Genomic DNA, 10,517 nt, shown 5'->3' on the forward strand with positions numbered 1-10,517 from the left:
CCACCCACACACTGTTACACCAGGGTAAGCTGGTTATCGTTTACAACCTCGACACTTTTACAACCGCAGGCAAACGTTTTCCACCTCAATAAACAAATAGCATTCGCACATTTTCCGCGAATGCTTGATCATCAACAGTTTTTTTCCGTGCGGGAGCCAAGTCGCCCATAATGCCGTGAAGATCATTTGAATGCAGTCAATCAGGGCTCAGGGGGGCGGGGCGACAAGTTGAAGGATACAAACTTTTGGTGAATTGACCAAACTTCAAGGGTTTAAGTTCATGTTCTAGTGCAGTGGTTCCCAACTTTTTTTGGCCATGCCCCACCTGATCACCTCTAAAATCCTGATGCCCCCCCATGTGGAGTTCACTTTTTATAATTTAAAAAGTGAACTCCATTTAAGCTGAAGAACCTTAAAATGCCAATACCTTGGTTGTAATAACTACACAATAAAGACCTTTTTTACCACCCAAAAAATTATTTACTCAAAATAACATCTGAAACATAAACTACATATGTTTACCTGATGGAAAATCCTAAAAAATAAAAAACGAAAATTTGGACCCAGACCTCCCCTTAAAAATCAAATTGCCACCCTGTGGGGCGTACACCTCACGTTGGGAACCACTGTTCTAGTGAGTTTGTTGTCATGTGTCCCTGTATAGGACAATGAAATTCTAGCTTTGCTTAAGCACACAGAACATAGTAGGCATTTACTACAAAACAGATAAGTGTGCCCATATACCATGATATAAATATATACACACATGAATAAATAAACTGGTATAGTGCAAATAACAGAAAGTGGTTATTAATAATCAGAGTTTTGTCCGAGCCAAGTTTAATAGCCTGATGGCTCTTCCATACCCCGCAACACTGCTCTCTCTCCCCATCCCCTCACTCGCAACAAGGGCAGAGTCCCCCCTAGTCCTCACCTTTCACCCCACCAGCCGTCACATACAACAAATAATCCTCCTCCATTTTCGCCACCTCCAACGTGACCCCACCACTCGCCACATCTTCCCATCTCCCCCCCATGTCTGCCTTCTGCAAAGACCGCTCCCTCCGCAACTCCCTTGTCAATTCTTCCCTTCCCTCCCGTACCACCCCCTCCCCGGGCACTTTCCGTTGCAACCGCAAGAAATGCAACACCTGTCCCTTCACCTCCCCCCTCGACCCCATTCAAGGACCCAAGCAGTCGTTCCAGGTGCGACAGAGGTTCACCTGTATCTCCTCCAACCTCATCTACTGCATCCGCTGCTCTAGATGTCAGCTGATTTACATCGGGGAGACTAAGCGAAGGTTGGGCGATCGTTTCGCCGAACACCTCCGCTCAGTCCGCAATAACCTACCCGAACTCCCGGTGGCTCAGCACTTCAACTCCCCCTCCCATTCCCAATCCGACCTGGGTCTCCTCCATTGCCAGAGTGAGCAACACTGGAAATTGGAGGAACGGCACCTCATATTCCGCTTGGGGAGCCTGCATCCGGGGGGCATGAACATTGAATTCCCCCAATTTTGTTAGTCCTTGCTGTCTCCTCCCCTTCCTTAGCCCTCGAGCTGTCTCCTCCCATCCCCCAGCCCTCGGGCTCCTCCTCCTCCTTTTTCCTTCCTTCTCCCCGCCACCCCCTATCAGTCTGAAGAAGGGTTTCGGCCCGAAACGTTACCTATTTCCTTTGCTCCATAGATGCTGCTGCACCCGCTGAGTTTCTCCAGCATTTTTGTCTACCTTCAAGAGTTTAGAGTTTTTTTTGTCGTGTGTGTGCGTATCCCCAGATAGAACATTAGAAATTCTTACTTGCAGCAGCACAACAGAATATGCAAACATACCACACAGCAAACGATAGAATAAACAAGAAAACTAAAAGTTTACTGAGTGTTTATATACATACATGGACACAAAATGCTGGAGTAACTCAGCGGGACAGACAGCATCTCTGGAGAGAAGGAATGGGAGCACGGAAACAGGCCCTTCGGCCCACCGAGTCCGTGTCGACCGGCGATCCACGCACACTGACACTATCCTACACACACTAGGGACACTTTTTAAAAATATTTATATACCAAGCCAATCTAATAGACAATAGACAATAGGTGCAGGAGTAGGCCATTCGGCCCTTCAATGTGATCATGGCTGATCATCCCCAATCAGTACCCCATTCCTGCCTTCTCTCCATATCCCCTGACTCCACTATCTTTAAGAGCCCTATCTAGCTCTCTCTTGAAAGCATCCAGAGAACCGGCCTCCACCGCCCTCTGAGGCAGAGAATTCCATAGACTTTAACTACAAACCTGTTCGTCTTTAGAGTGTTGGAGGAAACCGGAGTTGTCGGAGAAAACTTGCGCAGGTCGCGGGGAGAACGTGCAAACTCCACACAGACAGCACCTGTAGATGGGATTGAACCCTGGTCTCTGGTGCTGCAAGCGCTGTAAGGCAGCAACTCTACCGCTGTGCCACCGTGCTGCCCTGGTTCAGAGCCGTGTGGTCTGTTGTTTAAGTTGTCGTGCCGTTGCTACTCAGCAGATAGAGAGAGAGAAGTGCATTGCATCTCACCACAGGAAGGCAGAAAATAACTTACAGCCATGAATCACTTCTTAATTGAAGTGTTCCCTCCATTCCAAAGGGACAACAAACATAGATAGCTACCGTAAACATCAAATGCGATAATGGTCAGATAACTAATGTTTACCAAGGGGGATAATTATCACCATGGTACCGAGATCCAGGTGGCACAGCGGCAGAGTGGCTTCCTTGCAGCGCCAGGGACCCAGGTTCGATCCTGACCTCGGGTGCTCTGTGTGTGGAGTTGTCAAGGGCGGGTTTGTAGGTGAATTGCCCCCTTGTGTGTAGGGGGTGGATGAGAAAGTGGGATGACTTCGAACCCCTGCCCTAAACACTGCCCAGTTCATCATCGGCTCTGACCTCCCTTCCATCGAGGGGATTTATCGCAGTCGCTGCCTCAAAAAGGTTGGCAGTATCACCAAAGACCCACACACCATCCTGGCCACACACTCATCTCCCCGCTACCTTCAGGTAGAAGGTACAGGAGCCTGAAGACTGCAACAACCAGGTTCAGGAATAGCTACTTCCCCACAGCCATCAGGCTATTAAACCTGGCTCGGACAAAACTCTGATTATTAATAACCCATTATCTGTTATCAGTTTATTTATTCATGTATGTATATATTTATATCATGGTATATGGACACACTGATCTGTTCTGTAGTAAATGCCTACTATGTTCTGTGTGCTGAAGCAAAGCAAGATTTCATTGTCCTATACAGGGACACATGACAATAAACTCACTTGAACTTGAACTTCGAACCATTAATGATCAGCATGGACTCGATGGGCCGATGGGCCTGTAACCATACTATATCCTTCTTTCAATCGAACACCCATTCACACTATGTTCTATGCTATCCCACTGTTTTTTTCGGGGGGTGGTGGAGGTAGGGGCAATTTTACAGAGTGGTCAACTAACCTACAACACTGCTCAAGAAGGAACTGCAGATGCTGGAAAAATCCAAGGTAGACAAAAATGCTGGGGAAACTCAGCGGGTGAGGCAGCGAAGGAAATAGGCAACGTTTTGGGTCTGGACCTTTCTTCAGACAAACATACCTACAAGCACGCACGTCTTTGGGATGTGGGAGGAAACCGGAGCACCTGGAGCAAACTAATTCCCACACTCACCCCACATCTCACATTGTAACAAGCGCCCAATAGCAGCAAAGTTCAGTACGATACGATAGAACTATATTTGTCCCACGAGGGAAATTGATCCAGAAAAACACAAGTTATAAGAAACATGAAATTAGAGTGACGAGTGGAAGGGATTGGGGATGTGCAAAGATTGCATCAAGTCTAACATTTGCTCGTGCAGTCCTAATATTCTTCACATTTACAGAGAGCCTTTGACATTTGGATGAACGAGGGTGATGTCATTGATCTCTCGTGGAAGTTCTGTGTGTTGGTTTTGTACGGGTAAATGGGAACTACGGCTAATATTTGTGTATAACGGCCCCTACAGACAGCAGCACACAGAAACATAGAAAATAGGTGCAGGAGTAGGCCATTCGGCCCTTCGAGCCTGCACCGCCATTCAATATGATCATGGCTGATCATCCAACTCAGTATCCCATCCCTGCCTTCTCTCCATACCCCCTGATCCCTTTAGCCACAAGGGCCACATCTAACTCCCTCTTAAATATAGCCAATGAACTGTGGCCTCAATTACCTTCTGTGGCAGAGAATTCCACAGATTCACCACTCTCTGTGTGAAAAATGTTTTCACATCTCGGTCCTAAAAGATTTCCCCCTTATCCTTAAACTGAAATCCCAAACCAACATCGATCTTTCCTCAGGCATCAGATTTAGTTTAGTTTAGTTTAGAGATACAGCGCGGAAACAGGCCCTTCGGCCCACCGAGTCCGTGCCGACCAGCGATCCCCGCACACTGACACTGTCCTACACACACTAGGGACAATTTACATTTACACCAAGACAATTAACCTACAAACCTGCACGTCTTTGGAGTGTGGGAGTAAACCGAAGATCTCGGAGAAAACCCACGCAGGTCACGGGGAGAACGTGCAAACTCCGTACAGACAGCGCCCGTATTCGGGATTGAACCCGGGTCTCTGGCGCTGTGAGGCAGCAATTCTACCGCTGCGCCACCGTGCCGCCCTACTGGACCCCTGAGAATTCCTTGGTGATATGATGGCGCATTTAGAACGGAGACGAGGAAACACTTTTTCTCGCAGAGAGTGGTGAGTCTGTGGAATTCTCTGCCTCAGAGGGTGGTGGAGGCAGGGTTTGGGAACAGCTCCATCCAAAACCCGCACAAAATCGCAGTGGATTGTGGACGCAGCCCAGACCATCAGACACACCAACCTCCCTTCCACTGACTCCATCTACACCTCACGCTGCCTCGGCAAGGCCAGCAGCATCACCAAGGACCAGTCTCACCCCGGCCACTCCCTCTTCTCCCCTCTCCCATCGGGCAAGAGGCACAGAAGTGTGAAAACGAACGCACACCTCCAGATTCAGGGACAGTTTCTTCCCAGCTGTTATCAGGCAACTGAACCATCCTACCACAACCAGAGAGCAGTGCTGAACTACTATCTACCTCATTGGATGTATTCAATAGAGAGATCGATTTAGCCCTTAGGGCTAACAGAAACAAGGGATGTGGGGAAAAAGCAGAAATGGGGTACTGAGTCTGGATTATATTCGCTGAGTTACTCCGGCTTTTTGCGTCTACCTTCAGTATCAATTCTCACCCTGTGAGGTGTGGCTAATGTTGACGTACTGCGTAAACATCGCTATCAACCATCTGTGTGTCAACAGCCTCCACAAACAGCGGGTGTGTCATCCATCAGTCGTTAGATCATCACGCTGTGGAATGTACACCCTAATCCTCACGGTCTGAAGAAGGGTCTCGACCCGTTCCTTCTCTCCAGAGATGCTGCCTGCCTGTCCCGCTGAGATACTCCAGCTTTTTGTGTCTGTCTCCGGGTGGAAACAGCTGCCCGTCGGCCCGACTTGCCCAGGCTGACCAACACTGACTGTGGGCCCACCAAGTCCGTGCTGGCCAGCGATCCCCGCACACTAACACTGTCCAACGCACACTGGAGTCAATTTACAGAAAGCCATTTAACCTACAAAGCCGCGCGTCTTCGGAGCGTGGGAGGAAACCGGAGCACCCGGAGAAAACCCACGGAGAACGTGCAAACTCCGTACAGGCAGCACCCGGTCGGGATCGAACCCGGGTCCCTGGTGCTGTGAGGCAGCAACTCTACCCACCCCCTTTTCACACAGAGGGTGGTGGGTGTATGGAACGAGCTGCCAGAGGAGGTAGTTGAGACTGGGACTATCCCAACGTTTAAGAGACAGTTAGACAGGTACATGGATAGGACAGGTTTGGAGGGATATGGACCAAACGTGGGCAGGTGGGACTAGTGTAGCAGGGACATGTTGGCCGGTGTGGGAAAGATGGGCCAAAGGGCCTGTTTCCACACTGTATCACTCTATGATTTTAATTCCATTGTCTGTTGTTTAATTTTTGATAATTCTATTAGGTAGAAGTGGACTAAGATGCTGTAGCAGTTAACTGCATTCAGGAGCAGAGACACAAGGTTTAACAGTGGACCATCTCTAAGACAACAGGAATGCAAGGATATTATATCACCCCCCCTCCAGCCCTTCCAATTAGACCATGAAAACCTGTGTAGTTTTCTCTGGAGGATGAGAAGACATTGCAGATTAACTTGGAAAGCAGGAACTGCAGATGTTGGTTTATAGAAACAAGACACAGAGTGCTGGAGGAACTCGGCATGGTCAGGCAGCATCTGTGGAGAACGCGGATAGGTGACCACTTTCTCATCGGGACCCAGCTTCACGTTCTCCAGGGGTGCTGCCCCCGACCCCACCGAGTTACTCCAGCACCTTGTGTCTTGTTTTTTGTAAACCAGCACCTGCGGTTCTTTTTTGTCAGCACTCAGGCAGGGAGTATTTCTGGATTTGTCCAGAGGTTGGGGAGAGAGAGTGGGGGGGGGGGGGGCAGGACCCGGTGAGAGAGGGGGAGAGTGGGGGGGGAGGGAGGGGGGAGAGAGAGGGGGGAAAAGAGGGGAGAGTGGGGGAGTGGGGGAGGGGAGGGGGGGGGTATTGAGAGGGGGGGGAGTGGGGGGAGAGGGGGGGAGGGGGGGGGAGGGTGGGGGGGAGTGGGGGGAGAGGGGGGGGGGAGAGGGGGGGGAGGGGGGGGGAGAGAGGGAGGGAGGGATAGGGGGGGGAGGAGAGAGAGAGGGAGGGGGGGAGAGAGTGTTTGGGATGGGGGGGGAGGGGGGGGGGAGGGGGGGGAGTGGGGGGGAAGTGAGGGGGGGGGAGAGTGGGGGGGAGGGAGGGGCGGAGAGGGGGGAGAGTGGGGGGAGGACATGGGGAGCGTGGGGGGGAAGATGGGGAGAGGAGGGGGAGCAGAGACACAAGGTTTAAGAGTGGGGGAGAGTGGGGGGAGAATGGGGGGAGAGGGGGGGGAGAGGGGGGGAGGAGAGGGGGGAGAGGGGGGGAAAGGGGGGAGGAGGGGGAGAGAGGGGGGGAAGAGGGGGGGAGAGGGGGGGAAGAGAGAGAGGAGAGGGGGGAGAGGGAGGGGGGGGAAGGAGATGGGGAGAAGGGGGAGGGGAAGGGGGGGGGGAGATGGAGAGGGGAGAGAGAGGGGGAAGAAGAATAGGGGGGAGAGGGAGGGGAGAGTGAGGAGAGGGGGGGAGAGGGGGGGAGAGAGTGGGGGGAGAGGGGGGGAGAGAGGGGGCAGAGAGAGAGGGGGGGAGAGGAGGGGGAGGAGTGAGTCCAGGACAGTGGGAGAGAGTGGGGGAGAGAGGGGGAGAGGGGGAGGAGAGAGAGTGGGGGGGAGAGGGGGGGGGGGAGAGTGGGGGAGAGTGGGGGAGAGTGGTGGAGAGAGGGGGGGAGGGGTGGAGAGGGGGGGAGAGGGAGGGGGGGGGGGGAGGGGGGGGGTGGGGGAGAGTGGGGGAGAGAGGGGGAGAGAGAGAGAGGGAAAGAGAGAGGGGGAGAGAGGGGGAGAGAGAGGGGGGAGAGGGGGATGGAGAGAGGGGGGAGAGAGAGAGGGGAAAGAGAGAGAGAGGGGGGAGAGAGGGGGGGGAGAGAGTGGGGGAGGAGGGGGGGTGAGGGGGAGAGAGTAGGGGGGAGAGAGGGGGGGAGAGTAGGGGAAGGGGGGAGAGGGGGGGGGGGAGGGGAGGGGGAGGGGAGAGAGGGGGAGGGGAGAGGGGGGAAAGAGTAGGGGGGGGGGAGAGGGAGAGGGGGAGAGAGTAGGGGAAGAGGGGGAGGAGGGGGGGAGGGGGAGGGGAGAGAGGGGGGAGAGGAGTAGGGGGGAGAGTGAGGGGGAGAGAGTAGAGGAGAGGGGGGGGGAGAGGGGGGGGAGGGGGGGAGTGGGGGAGAGTGGGGAGCAGGGAGGAGGGGTGGTGTTAGTTCTTGCACAGGATGCTGAGCTGCAAAGCCTCCTGCTCTGAAGATTTCTATTTTAAGTGGCAGAGAATAATTTACCGGGTGTGAGCAAATGTGTCACACCTGACTCTCTCTCTCTTTCTCCCTCTCTCTGTTTCTCTCTCACTGTCTCAGTCTCTCTCTCCCTCCCTCTCTCTGCCTCGCTCCGTCTCTCTCCTGTGTCTCTCTCTCTCTCCCTCTTTCTGCCTCTCTCTGTCTCCTTGTCACTCTCCCTCCATCTCTCTGCTTCTCTCCTTGTCTCTCTCTCTGTCTCTCTCTCCATCTCTCCCTCTCTCACACACACACTCTCTCCCACCCTCTGCCTCTCTCTATCTCTCTCCTTGTCCCTCTCTCTGTCTCTCTCCCTCTCCCTCTCCCTCTCTCTCTCTCTGACTGACTCCCCCACCTTCTCTCCCCTGTTTAATTCAACCCAACCCACCCCCGATATCTCGCAGGTTGGTGAAGAAAGCTGTTTCGTTCCACTATTTTCTTCCTTGCGTCAGAGAATAGAAAAAAACAAAAAGCAGATTCTAAAAGTTGTTAAGGGGAAAATAAAATGTGGGCAAATAAGAGTCTGTGTGTGTGTGTGTGTGTATATGTGCGTGTGTGTGTGTGTATGTGTGTGTATATGTGTGTGTGTGTATGTGTGTGTGTGTGTGTGTGTGTGTGTGTGTGTGTGTATATGTGTGCGTGTGTGTGTGTGTGTGTGTGTGTGTGTGTGTATGTGTGTGTGTGTGTGTGTGTGTGTGTGTGTGTGTGTGTGTGTATATATGTGTGTGTGTGTGTGTGTGTGTGTGTATGTGTGTGGGTGTGTGTGTGTGTATTTGTGTGTGTGTGTGTGTGTGTGTGTGTATATATATGTTGTATATATATTTTTATACATATTTAACTAATATATATATATATATATTCTTTCTTATATTCTAATATTCTATCTACTGTATATATACTGTAGTATATATATACTATATATATATATATATATATATATATATATATATATATATATATATATATATATACAAAAGACTATATATGTATATATATATATATATCAAGTCTAAAGAAGGGTCTTGACCCGAAACATCACCTGTTCCTTCTCTCCAGAGATGCTGCCTGTCTCGATGAGTTACTCCGATACTTTGCGTCCTTCTGGGGCAGAGAGGATGTTTTCGCAGCTATTTGGCAGAATACATTTATTTTCCAATACACGGTTTAAACAGGTTTATTTTAAGAAGAAGGTTTTTGTGTACGTATGTTTAGAGTTCCCCTCTTCCCGCACTATAATGGTTTTTCTAACTTCAAGTAACCCTGGCATTCCCTCTCTCTCCATCCCTCCCCCACCCATGTCCCTCTCCCACCAGCTTCTCGTTCTCACCTAGCGAAGAACCAACAATGACATGTTGCCTTTATCATCGTTTCTTTCATTCATTTGTTCCACACCTCCCTCCATCACCCATCACGTCTATATCTCTCGCCTCGCCCTTCCTTGAATCTCAGTCTGAAGAAGGGTCTCGACCCGAAACGTCACCCATTCCTTCTCTCCGCAGATGCTGCCTGTCCCACTGAGTTACTCCAGCATTTAGTGTGTCTATCTATCTATCTCCAGTTTAAACCAGCATCTGCAGTTCCTTCTGACATTATGCAAACAACGACATTGCCAAATGGCCTGAGCATTCAGATTAAGTGTAGAAACAGCAAAGGTGCTTTGGCATTTGATTTAAAAATGCACAAAAAGCAGTCAGAAAAAGCATGCTGTTTCTGTCCAGATTTGTCCCATGGTCTTACCTGGGGTCGGTGAGGTGGTTTGAGATGAGATTTGCTTGCTTGAGATTTTCTGTCTCCGCTCTCTCATTTGTGTGTGTGTGTGTGTGTGCGCGCGGGCAGGCGTCTCCTGTCTCAGCCCCGCACACAACACCTTGTCTTTGCAAACAGACCTGACAACTCTCTCGCAAATATTGCTACAGCTCTCGTCTCTGTCTGTCTCGCCTGAAGAAGGGCAGCTCGGGGAACCGCTCACAAGGCAGGCTGCCTGCAAATCCACCAACTCCCTCCACGGCCAGCCCCCTGCAGCCTATCAAGCCTCACTGTAGAGAGGCGGGGACTGGCTGGCAACAACCTTTAGAAGTTTAGACGCCAACTAGCCCTAGTAACAGGATTCATGGCACCGTTGCAATGTGAAAAGCTAAAGTTCTGAAGGGAACTAATTAAGTCTCGCAATGCGACTTTCCCCACACTGCATGGTCCATTCTTTTTCCCACTGTTTCCAGAACCCTGGTGAGTTCTTTTAGCTCATCTCTGACCCCTCTCACCCTGGCCACAAACTCTTTGAATCACTTCCCTCTGGAAGGCGACTCCGGACTGTCAAAGCTGCCACAGCCACAGTTTTTATCCACGAGTAGTTGCTCTACTCAACAGCCAACAATCAGGTTTAAACCTGTTCCAGGACATTATTGCCATAGAGGGAGTGCAGAGACGGTTCACCAAACTGATTCCTGGGATGTCAGGACTGTCTTATGAAGAA

The sequence above is a fragment of the Leucoraja erinacea genome, chromosome 37 (genome assembly GCF_028641065.1).
Source record: "Leucoraja erinacea ecotype New England chromosome 37, Leri_hhj_1, whole genome shotgun sequence".
NCBI classification, from domain to species: Eukaryota; Metazoa; Chordata; class Chondrichthyes; order Rajiformes; family Rajidae; genus Leucoraja; species Leucoraja erinaceus.